The sequence below is a fragment of the Oncorhynchus nerka genome, linkage group LG6 (genome assembly GCF_034236695.1).
Source record: "Oncorhynchus nerka isolate Pitt River linkage group LG6, Oner_Uvic_2.0, whole genome shotgun sequence".
Classification (NCBI taxonomy): Eukaryota; Metazoa; Chordata; class Actinopteri; order Salmoniformes; family Salmonidae; genus Oncorhynchus; species Oncorhynchus nerka.
This window is the reverse complement of record NC_088401.1, coordinates 21,735,980-21,753,178: the sequence shown is the minus strand read 5'-3', so window position 1 is coordinate 21,753,178 and position 17,199 is coordinate 21,735,980. Positions and strand designations below refer to the sequence as shown.

The 17,199-nt window shown below is 41.6% G+C and overlaps 1 protein-coding gene across 2 annotated transcripts in view; it reads left to right on the top strand.

The window, feature by feature from the left end:
* Nucleotides 1-3,198: 3,198 nt before the first annotated feature.
* Nucleotides 3,199-17,199, top strand: part of LOC115130173 (polypeptide N-acetylgalactosaminyltransferase 11-like) — a 47,335-nt gene continuing 33,334 nt past the window's right edge. The window contains exon 1 of one of the 2 annotated variants that reach the window (XM_029661025.2): nucleotides 3,199-3,508. The gene's annotated coding sequence lies outside the window, so the exon portion shown is untranslated. Of the gene's footprint in view, nucleotides 3,509-12,676; nucleotides 12,795-17,199 lie in introns of those variants that run through there. The other variant, XM_029661026.2, reaches the window with a different exon arrangement.

The following is a 17,199-nucleotide window of genomic DNA, read 5'->3' as shown; positions in this document are numbered from 1 at the left end:
TCATTGGCTGATCCCTATGGTGACCCTGTTGGAGTCATGGTTCTGCCCATGCTGTCACATGATAATATTAGCGTCATGACAGCAACACCAGCTGGATCCTATCCACATTAAGACTTCCGGTTTTCATATTTTGACTTCAAAATAAAAGTCCACGGTAAAACGCTAGGTGCATGATACGAAATCAATATTTTTTGCAGCTTCACATAGTGCATAATGTTACATTTATGTTGAAAAAATATTATAACTGCATGTGGGAAAAATCTAAACTAAAGAGAATTACTACTTTATATAAGATAACAAATATTATAAGGTGGAGCACATTGAGAAATGCTAAGAGCTTAAGTAAATGAATGTCAAGAACATAATAGCCTACTGGTAAAAAATATACAATCAATATTTTCAATAATAAATTATAATTTTGATTGTATGATTCTTGTTTATTTACTGGTGCTATTGTTCAGAGATGCAATTTTGAAATGTAATGTTTAAGAAAGGTGGGGTGGGAAGGACTCAGTAGGGTCTGTGGAATCTATATATGGTACCATTTCACGGGGCTCTGAATAATACGGAGTGTTGCTGGACTTTTACTGTGGTCAAACAGCATAAAGTGTGGTGCATGGACACTAAATGGTACAATTATAGCACTGTACAGGAAAAACGGTCCAGTCTAATCAGTAGTCTCTAGAAATCAAAACAGGTGAGTTTGAACAAGAAGGTAGGCCATAGGAAGCTTTATGTTGACATTTGAACCGTGAGACATATCAGCACCATGGACAGCTACCCTTTTAGAATGTTATGTTATCACAATTACTCAGTTAGGGTTCTACTAAGCAAATACGTTCCGTTTTTCAGGGGGGGCTGTGTCGAACAGCCTGCTGGTTATTACACTGTCTTTCTTTTAATGCCTTAATTTAATCCTGCATGTTATATTAATTTACTGTTTTTGTGTTGAATATCAGTTGAAAAAACAAAACACCTTAACACTTTATTTTTTAAAATCTTACTCTAGTGTGAAATAAAATACCATTCCATCCACGACTTTCATGCACTCTTGCTTGTGCTAATGGAAGTGCCAAAAGCACTCTTAGAAAAAAGGGTTCCAAAAGGGTTCTTTGGCTGTCCCCATAGGAGAACCCTTTTTGGTTCCAGGTTGAACTATTTTGGGTTCTATGTAGAACCCTCTGGGGAAAGGGTTCTACATGGAACCCAATAGGGTTATTTCTACCTCGAACCAAAAGGGTTCCCCTGGAACCAAAAAGGGTTATTCAAGGGGTTATCCTATGGGGACAGCCGAAGAACCCTTTTAGGTTCCAGATAGCACCTTTTTTTCTAAGAGTGTACCGATTATCAGCAGGTGATTATTAAGCATAACAATGAGGGACTGTCATACCTGTATGACTGTGACACCTTTATACATTCTATTGCTAGTGACCAACAGGGTGAAATGAAGCAAAACGGTACAAACAGAGAATGTAAATGAAGCTCGGGTTCAAAACCTATTGCCTGTGGAGAGTTTAAATGAGAGAATGTCAACTGCTCAAAGAAAACTTCCACATATGTTAAATGTACACACGTTTGAGGATAAAGATCCTGCTTTTGATTTTCATCCTGATGTAGCCAATAGTTCGTATGAGGAAATGTCAGTGGTGCAGCACAATCAAATCTGACAATAAGATATTGGGAAGGAATACTACCACTTAGAGACTAAATGTTGTGGTAGAGGTTTATCAGATGAGGAAATCGTAAGCTCTATGACAACCGAATCAGATGAGCAGTGTGTAACTGGAGAGGTTTAAGTCGAAATAAGCGAGGATACCATCAAATGTGTTTCTTCAGATGAGGCAAATTTTGGAGGTTTCAGGCATACCACTCCAAATAATGGTGTTAACATTGAATCGTGATGAATGGGAGAAGTCCATTCAGAGAGAAGCGGTAAGTATTTCAAAAAGTTGTCATAGGTAGGCCTATTTGCAGGAAAGATTCAAGAGCCAAATCCTTAATGCATGTACATTTTCGACATCATACATTTTCAGTCACTCAGAAAAGGATATATATATAAAAAATAATGTTGAGATCCAGAGAGGGAGCAACTTGCATTATCATTACATAACACTGCCGCGCAAATAACTTATTGGATTCTGATTAAATAAAGTCACTGCAATTACTGAAAGAAAACCGTTAAGAATGAAACATCAGCACAAATACTCGTTTTTCCTGTACAGTTCTATAATTGTACCAGGCACAACACACAACAAGCTGTTTGACCACTGTAAAAGTCCAGAAAATCGTTGTATTATTCAGAGCCCCATTAAATGACACCATATATTGATTCTACAGACCCTACTGAGTACTCCCCCACCCCACTTTTACATCGGCACAAAATAATATATTTTTCTCTAATAAGCCCATATGTAATCCATATGCAGTGGATTTACATTGTGGCCAATGGAATGGGTGGAGTAAAATGCCAGCAACACTGCATATTATTCAGTGCCCCTTGAAATGACACCATATATGGATTGTACAGGCTCTAATGAGTATTCCCTACAATACTTTTATTGCGACATCTAGAATAGTTTTTTGCTCTATAAGCCAATATGTATTCAATATACAGTGAATCACATTTATTTGACCTTGGAACATGTTTTAAAACCAAAACATTTTTAACCTTTAACTCGGCAAGTCAGTTAAGAACAAATGATTATTTACAATGATGGCCTACCCAAGTCAACTGCAGTAATGCCTTATACTGAGATGCAGTGACAATCACAAGGACAGGTGAAACATCATTCTAGCTAACAACTGCTGCATCCAAAATAGTTATTTTGCAATGATCACAACCAAATATAATCTTAGCGACTGTTCAAGCAAGAAACAAAACATTATTGTAAGTGCATGAGATCCTAAAAAGGTTATTTTGTTTAGAAGTAATAAAAACGTAAATGTTTGTTGTGAATAGGCGCAGATGGCGATGGCTTTTCCACTGCCGCCAAGAGTCGCGCTAAGCTTTGCGTGACGTCAGTGTGCCCGGTACTGAAAAATGTCTACAAAGGCACAGATACAAAGACGAATCCTCTATCAATCTCTATGGTTCACACTAGTTGACTGCAGGTTTGTTCGAGTTTCGATTGGTCTGAACTGTGTGAATTGCTCATATCTGATTGGGTAATCCAGTTTTAGCAACTCCTAGTATCTCCGCCTCACTGCACAGACCCACTCAATGTAAGAGAGACTGCACTCCAAGGGTATCTAGCTAACGTTAGCTATAGCCATTTTACTTGGTGCATTTGGTTGTAAAGCCGAAGTAAAAATAATGTCTAAGCAGCTAGGAAAGGATTTGGATGGGATCATTGGGGTGTATGTAGTTTTGTGTCACGAGGGTGCTTGTTGCGTTGTGTACTAAAGGTGGGGCGGTATCACTTGGGTCTTGCTGCCGTCTGTTTACCTTGCCAACTGAATTTGCTACACCAGCAAAGACACATTGGGATGTCCATGAAGCAAGTTCAGCGTAAGTTTACATTACACTTTTCATTTCATAAATGCACAATCTTCCTTCGAGTTGCCTCGGGTCTCGCTCATAGGCGATTTGAGGGCTCGCGCTAAATAGCTAGCGGGCAGCAAAACTAGCTGACGTTATTTGCCTATTGCTTGGTATGATCACTGCAATGAATGACCAATATTAAATGTCAACTCGTGTGTTAGTTAAAGCAAAGTAACTAACTTGCTAGCGTGTCTTGTATTGCATGTTAGCTAACTAGCTAGAAACTAGAACTTTGCCACTCAGCTTTGCTATAGCTAAATATAGATATAACCAAATTGCTATATATATTATCAGCCAATAGTGATTGTAACTAGTTTGCCTGCTACTGTAACGTCAGTGTACTCTTGATCCCTGGCAACTAACTATAACGTTACCCAACTAGCTAGCTTGTTAGTTGACCTTACACAATAGCCAACTTTAGTTAACGTTAACTAATTGTAGATAGATTCGCGAATGCACCCATGCATTATGTTTAGCTACCATATAATAACAAGTTAGTAAAGTTTGTGCGCGTGTAGCTACGTCAGTATACTAGCGTATTCATTCTAGCTAGAACGTTAGCTACACCGAATATTTTCTAACGTCCTCTAAGGCTATAATGCCACAGAGGTGCATTGAACCTGCCTGTGAAAACACAATGCCGATGGTTGACAAACCAGTTCTTCATGACTAAAACGCTCATATTTTAGACCTCAAACTAAGGATATCAAGCTTAGTAAAAACAACCATGTATTATAATACAAAACTATGCAAAAAAATAAACCAGATTGCATGGGCACTAGTCTGTGAATCTTTCTCTGGTTGGGTGTGATCTAAACGAATTGTGGGGACGCCAGTAGCAACACCACCGAGTAGGGATGTGTTTGTGTCTAAAGTTAGTTGGAACTGGATTATCCTTTAAAGACGATGGTGCATGGAGAAGGATGGAAGCGGAATGCCGGAGGTCCATGCAAAAGAGGTGGTGTATTTATTAACCAAAAAAGTTACAAACATAAGGATGAGTACATGTAAAATGAAGGGTCCCGGGATATGAGAATGCTATAAGAAAGCTTCATTCATTAGAAGAAAGAAAGAACATTTATACAAAAGTCTCTACAACCTCAGAACAAGCTGGGCCCAGCTAAATACATCCACAGCCCTGCCCAGCTTGGACTGACCATTACTGCAGTTAAGTAGAGGGTATGCTACACAACCAGAAGTTCAGGGTAAATGCTTTCAAACATGATCACAATAGGTTTTGAACATTTAGTTTTACACAACATCAATGTCATCATAGTAGCGCAATACATTATTCAATATTTATGCTGCAGTAACATGATATTCAATAGCTATGACACTAGGCCTTTAAACTAACTGCATTAGCGGCTATTGACTATAGTCAAAACAAATGCTATTTTTCACATCCGCCGACTACATCAGATGTACACTTGACTGTGAAATGCTTACTTATGAACCATTTCCTAACAACGCAGAGTTAAAAAGTATGAAAATTAGCATAAAAAGGAAATATTAACAATAATGATGCTAGATACAGTACTGATACTGAGTCAATGTGCTGGGGTACGAGGTGATTGAGGTAATATTTTCATGTAAGTAGGGGTAACAGTGTCTAGGTAATCAGGATAGATAATAAACAGGGTAGCAGCAGCGTGTGTGTAGTGCAGTGTGGGTAAAGGCCAGTGCGTCAGTGCCATACCAAGCGGTGATGCAACCTGTCAAGATGCTCTCAATGGTGCAGCTGTGAAATTTTGAGGATCTGAAGGGCCCATGCCAAATGTTTTCAGCCTCGTGAGGGGGATGAAGCGTTGTTGTGCCCTCTTCATGACTGTGTTGTGGTGTGTTTGGACCATGATAGATCCTTAGTGATGTGGGCACTGAGGAACTTTAAGTTCTCAACCTGCTCCACTACAGCCCTGTTGATGTGAATGGGGGCGTGCTTGGCCCTCCATTTTATGAAGTCCACGATCAGTTCCTTTGTCTTACTGACATTGAGGGAGGGGTTGTTGTCCTGGCACCACACTACCAGGTCTCTGACCTCACTATAGGCTGTCTCATCGGTGATCAGGCCTACCACCATTGTGTCATCTGCAAACTTAATGATGGTGTTTGCGTTGTGCGTGGCCACGCAGTCGTGGTGAATAGGGAGTACAGGAGGAGATTAAGCACACACCTCAGAGGGCCCCCGTGTTCAGGGTCAGCGTGGTGGATGTGTTGTTGCCTACCCTCACCACCTGGGGGCAGCCCATCAGGAAATCCAGGATTCAGTTGCAGCGGGAGTTGTTTAATCCAAGGGTCCTTATCTTAGTGATGAGCTTGAAGGGCGCTATCAATCAAATGTATTTATAAAGCCCTTTTTATTTTATTTTTACATCAGCCGACGTCACAAAGTGCTGTACAGAAACCCAGCCTAAAACCCCAAACAGCAAGCAATGCAGATGTAGAAGCATGGTGGCTAGGAAAAACTCCCTAGAATGGCAAGGAACCTCGGAAAAAATCTAGAGGAACCAGGCTCTGAGTGGTGGCCAGTCCTCTTCTGGCTGTGCCGAGTGGAGATTATAACAGTGCATGGCCAATATGTTCATAGATGACCAGCAGGGTTATAATAATAATCACAGTGGTTGTAGAGGGTGCAACAGGTCAGCACCGCAGGAGTAAATGTTAGTTGGCTTTTCATAGCCAATCATTCAGAGTTAGAGACAGCAGGCGCAGTAGAGAGAGAGTCGAAAACAGCAGGTCCGAGACAAGGTAGTACGTCCGGTTAGTCAGGGTTCCATAGCCGTAGGCAGAACAGTTGAAACTGGAGCAGCAGCACGACCAGGTGGACTGGGGACCAGTCAGGTTATCAGGCCAGGTAGTCCTGAGGCATGGTCCGAGGGCTCAGGTCCTGCGAGAGGAGAGAGACACCGGATAAGACAGGAGAAATACTCCAGATATAACATGCTGACTCTAGCCCCCGGACACAAAACTCTTGCAGCATAATTACTGGTGGCTGGAACAGGAGGGGTCAGAAGACACTGTGGTCTCGTCCGACTATAACCCCAGACAGGGCCAACCAGGCAGGATATAACCCCACCCATTTTGCCAAAGCGCAGCCCCCAAACCACTAGAGGGATATCTTCAACCGCAAACTTACTACCCTGTGACAAGGCCGAGTATAGCCCAAGAAGATTTCCCCCATGGCACGAACCCGGACAGGGGCACCAACCCGGACAGGAAGATCACGTCAGAGACTCCACCCACTCAAGTGACGCACCCCTCCTAGGAACGGCATGGAAGAGCACCAGTAAGCCAGTGACTCAGCCCCCGTAATAGAGTTAGAGGCAGAGAATCCCTGTGGAGAGAGGAGAAGCAGTCAGGCAGAGACAGCAAGGGCGGTTCGTCGCTCCAGTGCCTTTCCGTTCACCTTCGCACGCCTGGGCCAGACTACACTCAATCATAGGCCCTACTGAAGAGATGAGTCTTAAATAAAGACTTAAAGGTCGAGACCGAGTCTGTGCCTCTCACATGGATAGGCAGACCATTCCATAAAAATGGAGCTCTATAGGAGAAAGCCCTGCCTCCAGCTGTTTGCTTAAAAATTCTAGGGACAATAAGGAGGCCTGTGTCTTGTGACCAAAGCGTACATGTCGGTATGTATGGCAGGACCAAATCGGAAAGATGGATAGGAGCAAGCCCAAGTAATGCTTTGTAGGTTAGCAGTAAAACCTTAATCAGCCCTAGCCTTAACAGGAAGCCAGTGTAGAGAGGCTAGCACTGGAGTAATATGATAACATTTTTTGGTTCTAGTCAAGCTGGAAAGTAGAGCATTGCAGTAGTCTAATCTAGAAGTGACAAAAGCATGGATACATTTTTCTGCATAATTTTTGGACAGAAAGTTTCAGATTTTTGCAATGTTACGTAGATGGAAAAAAGCTGTCCTTGAAACAGTCTTGATATGTTCATCAAAAGAGAGATCAGGGTCCAGAGTAACGCAGAGGTCCTTTACAGTTTTATTTGACGCAACTGTACGTCGACCAAGATTAATTGTCAGATCCAACAGAAGATCTTTGTTTCTTGGGATCTAGAACTAGCATCTCTGTTTTGTCCGAGTTTAAAATTAGAACATTTGCAGCCATCCACTTCCTTGTGTCTGAAACACAGGCTTCCAGGGTGGGCAATTGTGGGGCTTCACTATGTTTCATCGAAATGTACAGCTGTGTATCGTCCACATAGCAGTGAAAGGTAACATTATGTTTCCGAATGACATCACCAAAAGGTAAAATATATAGTGAAAACAATAGAGGTCCTAAAATGGAACCTTGAGGACACCAACATTTACAGTTGATTTGTCAGAGGACAAACCATCCACAGAGACAAACTGATATCTTTCTGACAGATAAGATCTAAACCAGGCCAGGACTTGTATGTGTAGACCAATTTGGGTTTCCAATCTCTCCAAAAGAATGTGGTGATCGATGGTATCAAAAGCAGCACTAAGGTCTAGGAGCATGTGGACCGATGCAGAGCCCTGGTCTGATGCCAATAAAAGGTAATTTGCAACCTCCACGAGTGCAGTCTGTGCTATGATGGGGTCTAAAACCAGACTGAAGCATTTCGTATAAATTGTTAGTCTTCAGGAAGGCAGTGAGTTGCTGCGCAACAGCTTTTTCAAAAACAATTGAAAGGAATGGGAGATTCGATATTTAATATATATATTTTTATTTAAAAAAAATAATTTCTGGTCAAGGTTTGGCTTTTTCAAGGGAGGTTTTATTACTGCCACATAAACGGGAGCTGTTTATTATGTTCAACATAGGAGGGCCAAGCACAGGAAACAGCTCTTTTAGTAGTTGGAATAGGGTCCAGTATGCAGCTTGAAGGTTTAGAGGTCATGACTATTTTCATCAATGTGTCGAGATATATTATTTAAAAAACTTGAGTCTCCCTTGATCCTAGGTCCTGGCAGTGTAGAGCAGACTCAGGACAATAGAGCTTTGGAGAAATACGCAGATTTAAAGAAGAGTCCGTAATTTGCTTTCTAATGATCATGATCTTTTCGTCAAAGAAGTTCATGAATTTATCACTGCTGAAGTGAAAGCCATCCTCTCTTGGGGAATGCTGCTTTTTAGTTAGCTTTTGCGACAGTATCAAAAATACATTTAGGATTGTTGTTATTCTCCTCAATTAAGTTGAAAAAAATAGGATGATCGAGCAGCAGTGAGGGCTCTTCGATACTGCATGTTACTGTCTTTCCAAGCTTATCGGAAGACTTCCAGTTTGGTGAAGTGCCGTTTCCATTCCAATTTTCTGGAAGCTTGCTTCAGGGCTTGGGTATTTTCTGTATACCACGGAGCTAGTTTCTTCTGGCAAATAATGTTTGTTTTTAGGGGTGCGACTGCATCTAGGGTATTATGCAAGGTTAAATTAAGTTCCTCAGTTAGGTGGTTAACGGATTGTTATACTCTGACGTCCTTGGGTGGAAGGAGTATGGAAGGGCATCTAGGAATCTTTGGGTTGTTTGAGAATTTATAGCACAGCTTTTGATGATCCTTGGTTGGGGTCTGAGCAGATTATTTGTTTTGATTGCAAACGTAATAAAATGGTGGTCCGGTAGTCCAGGATTATGAGGAAAAAACATTAAGATCCACAATATTTATTCCACGGGACAAAACTAGGTCCAGAGTATGACTGGCAGTGAGCAGGTCCGGAGACACGTTGGACATAACCCACTGAGTCGATGATGGCTCCGAAAGCCTTTTGGAGTGGGTCTGTGGACTTTTCCATGTGAATATTAAAGTCACCAAAAATGTGAATATTATCTTCCATGACTACAAGGTCCGATAGGAATTCAGGGAACTCAGTGAGGAATGCTGTATACGGCCCAGGAGGCCTATAAACAGTAGCTATAAAAAGTGATTGAGTAGGCTGCATAGATTTCATGACTAGAAGCTCAAAAGACATGCATTTTTTTGTGTGTTTTTTTGTAAATTGAAATTTGGTATTGTAAATGTTAGCAACACCTCTGACCTTTGCAGGAAGTGCAGGGGATATGGTCACTAGTGTAACCAGGAGGAGAGGCCTCATTTAACACAGTAAATACATCAGGCTTAAGCCATGTTTCAGTTAGGCCAATCACATCAAGATTATGATCAGTGATTAGTTCATTGACTATAACTGCCTTGGAAGTGAGGGATCCAACATTAAGTAGCCCTATTTTGAGATGTGAGATATCACAATCTATTTCAATAATGACAGGAATGGAGAAGGTCTTTATTCCAGTGATTGCTTAGGCGTACACTGCCATGTTTAGTTTTGCCCAACCTAGATCGAGGCACAGACATGGTATCAATGGGGATAGCTGAGCTGAATACACTGACTGTGCTAGTGGCATACACCACTAAGCTGGCAGGCTGGTGATCTCATTGTGGAGTTAGAGCCCTGTTTATGTTCATAGATAAGATGAGAGCAATCCTCCAGCTAGGATGGAGTCCTTTACTCCTCAGCAGGCCAGGCTTGGTCCTGTTTGTGGGTGAGTCCTAGAAAGAGGGCCAATTATCTACAAATTATATATTTTGGGAGGGGCAGGAAGTTTTCAACCAGCGAGTTGTGAGACTGCTGTAGAGCTCATTACTCCCCCTAACTGGGAGGGGGCCAGAGACAATTACTTGATGCCGACACATCTTTCTAGGTGATAAACACGCTAAAGCTATGTTGCGCTTGGTGACCTCTGACTGTTTCACCCTAACATCGTTGGTGCCGACGTGGATAACAATATCCCTATGCTCTACACTCGCCAGTTTTAGCCTTCGCCAGCACCATCTTCAGATTATCATTAACGTCGGTAGCCCTGCCCCTTGGTAAACAGTGTATGATCGCTGGATGATTCTTTTAGTCTAATACTGCGGGTAATGGAGTCACCAATGACTAGGGTTTTCAATTTGTCAGAGCTAATGGTGGGAGGCTTCGGCGTCTCAGACCTCATAACAGGTGGAGGAGAGACCAGAGGAGGCTCGGCCTCTAACTCTGACTCATTGTTTAATGGGGAGAACCGGTTGAAAGTTTGTCGGCTGAATGAGCGACACCGGTTGAGCATTTCCTTCAAGAAGCCATGAGAAAATATTTGGGCTGCGGGGACTGTGCGAGGGGATTTCTACTACTCTCTGTACTTATTTGTGGCACAGATGCTGTTTCATCCTTTCATACACTTACATTACCCTTGTCTAACGATTGCTTCTGAAGCTGGGCTTGCAGCACGGCTATCCTCACCATAAGGCAATCGTTCTCCTGTATATTACGAGTACAGCGACTACAATTAGAGTGTTTATGTTACTACTTGGCTTTGGCTGGTGGAGGTCCTGTAGAACCATGTCCAGATAACGCGTCCGGGGTGAATAAGTTGAATATCTTCTTTTTTTTTTTTTTTACGTTGGCAGGTAGCAAAGTAAGGCTAGCAACAAAATGCACAGCAGCAGGTAAACAAGTCCACAAGTTGTGACAGGAAATGACATCAGCACTCAATAGACCTTTCTAGTGGAGTTGAATGTTGAGATGTAGTCAATGAACAGTATTCTCACATAGGTGTTCCTTTTGTCCAGGTAGGAAAGGGCTGTGTGGAGTGCAATAGAGATTGCGTCATCTGTTGGGACAGTATGCAAATTGGAGTGGGTCCAGGGTGTTTGGGATGATGGTGTTGTGTGAGCACTGACCAGCCAAAGCATTTCATGGCTACAGATGTGAGTGCTATGGGGTGAAAGTAATTCAGACAGGTTATCTTGCTGTTCTTGGGCAGAGGGACTGTGGTAGACTGCTTGACACATGTGGGTATTAAGGACTGGGCCAGGAAGAGTTTGAAAATAAAATGTCTGACTCCCATCGGCTACAGCGAGGGGGATCACACAGTAGTCCGGAACAGCTGTTTCTCTCAGCATGGTTTGGTGTTGCTTGGTAGCATCGTCTGGTAGGCTGGTGTCACGGTGCAGCTCATGGCTGGGTTTCCCTTTGTGATCTGTGATAGTTTGCAAGCCCTGCCACATCCGAACAGTCGGAGCTAGTGTAGTAAGACACTTTGTCTGTTTGATGGTTCGTCGCAGGGTGTAGCGTTATTTCTTATGTGTCCTGATCCTTGAAAGCGGCAGCTCTAGTCTTTAGCTCAGTGCGAATGTTGCCTATAATCCATTGCTTCTGGTTGGGATCTGTACGTACGGTCACTGTGGGGACGACAACATCGATTCACTTAATAATGAAGCCGGTGACTAATGTCATCTGATGAATCCTGGAACTTATTCCAATCTGTGCTATCGAAACAATCCTGTAGCTGTAGAATCGGACCACTTCTGTATTGAGCATGTCACTGGTACTTCCTGGTTAACCTGGTTAAATAAAGGTGAGAAAAGAAAAAAAGAGAAAAAAAAATGTATTGTGTTGATGCCGAATCTGTTAATCCATATAGGATTATAGGACAACTGGATTTAAACATTACATGTTACCAGGCGCATAGCCTAGATGGCCCTTCAAGAGTCACTATTAGATAATGAGGCAGGTTGACAGGCTTCCCTGTGTAAGGCCTTCCCCCACTGGTGTTTCAATTGTTGATGACTTACTGAATTTCTTGTGTTGCTGGGCTCAATGGCAGGGCAGGGGGTTAGGAACCGTAGCCAGGCTGCTTCTCTCCTCACCGTGTCTCAGAGATCTCAAATTCTCGAACGTTCCCTTTCATAGTCCCCTCCCTGCCCGGCTTGGTCCCTCTGACTAATTTGTGGTGTCGTGGCGATGCAATTTTTGTGCTCTGTGTGAAACTGAGTGGGCTCTTAGAAATAAACACCATTTTTTTCAGCAAGTTGCAGATGTTACATGGCTGAAGATGGAAATGTACTAGTGTAGACCTACATTTGTCATTTCAGGATTACATATTTTTCTTTTAAACTGGATTAAGCTAAATTAAGTAAATGCCACACATTGTTTACCTAGGTGGCACTTTAGATTATAAACTCATAAAAAGTAACCTAGTAGGCCCGTAGAAGGACAAACAGAATGATTGAGTTCCTAGCCCTGCCAAGGCCACAGCCACATCTGAAAAAGACCCATGGGCATAAATAGGTCGGTAGAAGCAGGATCTGAGGTCAGATGGCACCTCATCTCCATAGTGGGTGGTGTCCCTCCCCTCTTGGCATCATGATGTAGCAGGGCGACTGGTCTCCAGTTACTCTCATATTTTTGTTGTATCTTTTTGCAACGTCATTGGATCCAGGCTATCATGAAATAACGTGGGCTATCAGTGAGTAGTATGAGTGTGTATTTTGGGACTATTAAGGTTCTATCTGCATTTTGTCAAAATGTATTTATTGACATAGCCTTGTACTCTGAATAACCCAATTCATGTTGTTAAATTCATAATGATACTAGACAAGTATTTCTGACACCATTCAAACCAATGAGGGTTCGGAACTTTAAAGCCAGTTATCTCAATCGTCTTTTTGCAAAGCCGTCAAATAGTCGTCTAGCGAGCCTAAATCATAGCCCAGATCGCCTTACGGGAACTGGTTTATTCTGAAGCGTGTTCATTGTTTTTATAGTTTTGAAATACAACTGCTTAGTTTAGCAAAGAATGATCTAGTATTCTTTCCTGAATCGTCTCTGGTTTGTTAAATCAGTAGCTGGTCACCCCAGCAGCCTCAGGTCCGCTCACTTGAGACCAAGAGTAGCTCAGGGTTTTCCTGTTGAACTAGGCCTATTTTACATTTACACACTACTAATTTTTTTTAACAGACCGAGTACAATAGTTTTGTGTTAGGCCAAGATTCATGTACTAGGCTAACTATTCATATTAACTTTTTGGGGTTTATTCTCTCATGCATTTGTGTGGGTGGTTAATGGTTAACTTGTTGGTGAAATTCAAAAGACCTTTGTCCTTATGTTCTCTTTTCTGGGAAATAAACGGCTATCAACATTTTGACATCAGCTATAACTTTTTTGTTCTACTACTGACGGCAGAAATATAAACGAGTCTAGCAGGCAATACTAGCGCATTGGTGTACTTCATTAAGCCTAATTTCTAGTGACGCACCGATAAGACATTTTTGGCTGATATCCGATATTTTCCTTGCCAAAAAAAACGATACCTATAACCGATGTTTAAGCATTCCAGTACAGTTAAATAGTTAACACACACACACACACACACACACATACATGGACGCAGCATTCTAAAGCACTACATCTCAGTGCAAGAGGTGTCACTACAGTCCCTGGTTCGAATCCAGGCTGTATCACATCTGGCCGTGACTGGGAGTCCCACAGGGCGACGCATAATTGTCCCAGCGTCATCCGGGGTAGGCCGTCGTAAATAAGAATTTGTTCTTAACTGACCTGCCTAGTTAAATAAAGGTTACACACACTCACCACACTGACCAAAAAGTTATTTTGTTGGCATTTAAGTATGTCCCCATCACCAGTAAAACATAATCAAAACCTATTTCTTTCACTTACTTGCTGTGCTGTTTTGTTGTTCATTTGTTTCATTCTCAACCAGGATTTCCCATACTATGGAACGCCGTTTGGGTCTTTTGTGTGTCAAATAACACTATTTGTCGTGTCAAATAACATTATTTGACCAATCAGGACCTGAATATGACTGCACATAAATTAATGAACGCGTTAAATTATTATGTAATCAGTCACTCGGATTTCATATGTCACAACGATTCATCAATATATATGCTATGATGCTGGTAAAGTTGTCTCGCGCACCTACAGTTCTGGTTATATATATAAATAAAAAAGCTAGCTAGCTTATGGATGTAAACAATCTTCCCCAAAAACATAACAAAATGACATCTGTTTCAGTAGCTATAGTTAGCTAGGTGTCATCTAAAATAACCCTAATTTATAAGAGCTTTTATTTGATTAATTGTGGTCAGACCCATCTATGTGACTCTAGCAATAAGGATTAGCCACAATAGTGGACTTTGTGGTTAGTCTTCAAAATAAAAGTATGTCATTGACAGTGATGCAAATGAATACAAATAGTAGAATTATGCCATAATTGAATAGCTCATGCTAAATGAGGTTGGAATGTTTTATATAAAATCAACAAAAGACAATTTGACAATCTGTTAATCACACTGGATGTATTATACATTAGAATTGCGTTGGGGGCATACTTATTTCACTGCACAGCCTTACCTATGGACTGTGGATCAATGACATGAGGGATCCGTCTACTCAGTGCCACCCAGAGAACATTAGCGTTGTAGCTCTTATTGCAGGACTCATTTATTGTCAACCTATGTGTATTGAACACTATTCCTGAGGAAAGACAATGCTGTGTGGATGTTTTGGAGTCTGATAAGTCTGGGGGGAAAATTATTTATCTTGGGTATTGAGTAGACTGATACCCCATATCATTAATCCCCAATATTTAGGTAAAGCTGTACAGTGCAATATGAATGTCAATAAATACACATGATAGGCTGACTGGGAAGGTGATTTGTCACAGTCCCGCGATAAGAGCTACAACACTAATATTTGCGTAAACTCTTCACGGTTTTGGTCTGTGGGTGTCAACGAGTTGTCTGATACACCGTTTCATTGCTTCACATTCCAACCTTGTTTAACATTATCTAGTCTAAATATGGCATGATTACACCAATTGTAACCTTCCGCATCACTTTCAAAGAGGTGCTTTTATTTTGAAGGCAAACCGCAAATTCCACTTGTGCCTAATCCTTATTGTGGCTAGCTTCACAATACATAACTCTGTCCAGTCGAGCCTCACTAGCCAGATGAAGCTAGCTGGCTGCTTATAACGTTAGCTTCGGGCAACAGGGTTAAGTAGCTGGCTAGATATTTATTTTCATGAACTGAAGTTCAATTTCAATAGGCAAACAACAAGTTCTACCTAGCTAATACTTACTCACAAGGATTCCTAAATCATTGCTAAAATAATGAAAATGACTGCAGTTTCTACTGGTCATTTGTTTTCAGGCTGGTTGTATTGGTGCAAGCTAAAGCTAGCTACTCCAGAAGTTGCAGTCAAACAAATAATGCTTTATTACCAACGCGGTATTGTAAACACATCGTTCATGGCCAGTGTTTGCTTGTTTGCAGACTTTTATACAGCTTTGACAGTGCTACTGATAGTAGTGACGCTTGGCTTGCACGTGCAAATTCAGAACCCACAACATTCTATAATGGAACTGTTATTTGACGTGGTTTTTGACCCGTAAAGACCCAAACGGCGTTACATAGTATGTCAGTTATGACACGATTACTGTGTAACTCCAGCAGGGCATTCTCTTTTTTTCCACTTTTTTTCTTCCTCTTTCAAATGACTGCTCGATTTGTTGACTGCTCGATCCACACAGCAGACATTGTGGGCTTAGTTAGGAATGCTGTGTTGCACATTGTAGTGCAACATTTTACGTGGCGTCATTACGTCATATCGGTGTGCACGTCAGCTTTGACATCGGTTTTGCACATCTGAGTTCACTAAACATCATGTTGGCATTTTTATCTAATATCGTCCGATTCCGATATTGTTGCATTCCTACTAATTTCCTTTGTTTATTTACGAAAGTAGAAAGTATTGGGATTCTTTCTCATACTTTGGTACCACCTAGATGTGCTGTTGCAAAAAACAATTCCCACCTCTTTAAAACAATGTCTTTTTTTGGTCAAAAGGCAGTGGGGCAGTATAGGCTACATGTGGGCTGGGCTGTGAGTGGTGGCACGAACCGCTAGACCACCCAAGACACATGACTCACCTCTTCAGGTTGGCCATGGATTTGCCATAAAGCATGTTGCACTTGGTGTCTTTCCTGTAGCATTTGGCAGACTTTGAGTCTGTCCACTTCAACTAGGCCTAATGAGTGATTCCTCATGAAACCAGGACAAAAAAGGACCATGATTTGGGTGATTTACCAAAATGTAAACCATACAGTCCCTTGGCGGAAGGATTGTTGACATTTTGTATCTAAAAGCATAATTGAGAAAGAAAGTCATCAAAGTTGGCATACAGTTGAAGTCGGAAGTTTACATACACCTTAGCCAAATACATTTAAACTCAGTTTTTCACAAATCCTGACATTTAATCAGAGTTAAAATTCCCTGTCTTTGGTCAGTTAGGATCACCACTTTATTTGAAAGAATGTGAAATGTCAGGATAATAGTAGAGAGAATGATTTCTTTAATCACATTCCCAGTGGATCAGAAGTTTACATGCACTCAATTAGTATTTGGTAGCATTGCCTTTAAATTGTTTATCTTGGGTCAAGTGTTTTGGGTAGCCTTCCACAAGCTTCCTACAATAGGTTGGGTGAATTTTGGCCCATTCCTCCTGACAGAGCTGATGTAACTGAGTCAGGTTTGTAGGCCTCCTTGCTCGCACACACTTTTTGTTCTGCCCACAATTGTTCTATGGGATTGAGGGCAGGGCTTTGTGATGGCCACTCCAATACCTGTGGTTGAAAAACAAGTTTTAATGACTCCAACCTAAGTGTATGTAAACTTCCGACTTCAACTGTATGTATGCAATCTTGGCCATGTGATCCAGGCTTCCTTTAGACTCCATAATCTTCCGTCTATAGGTGCTAGAAAGCTAAACTTGTTGTCGTATCGTATGGAACTTTACCGCTTACCCTGTAGGCCTATTATTTCATGGTCTAATCCTTTCATCACATGCA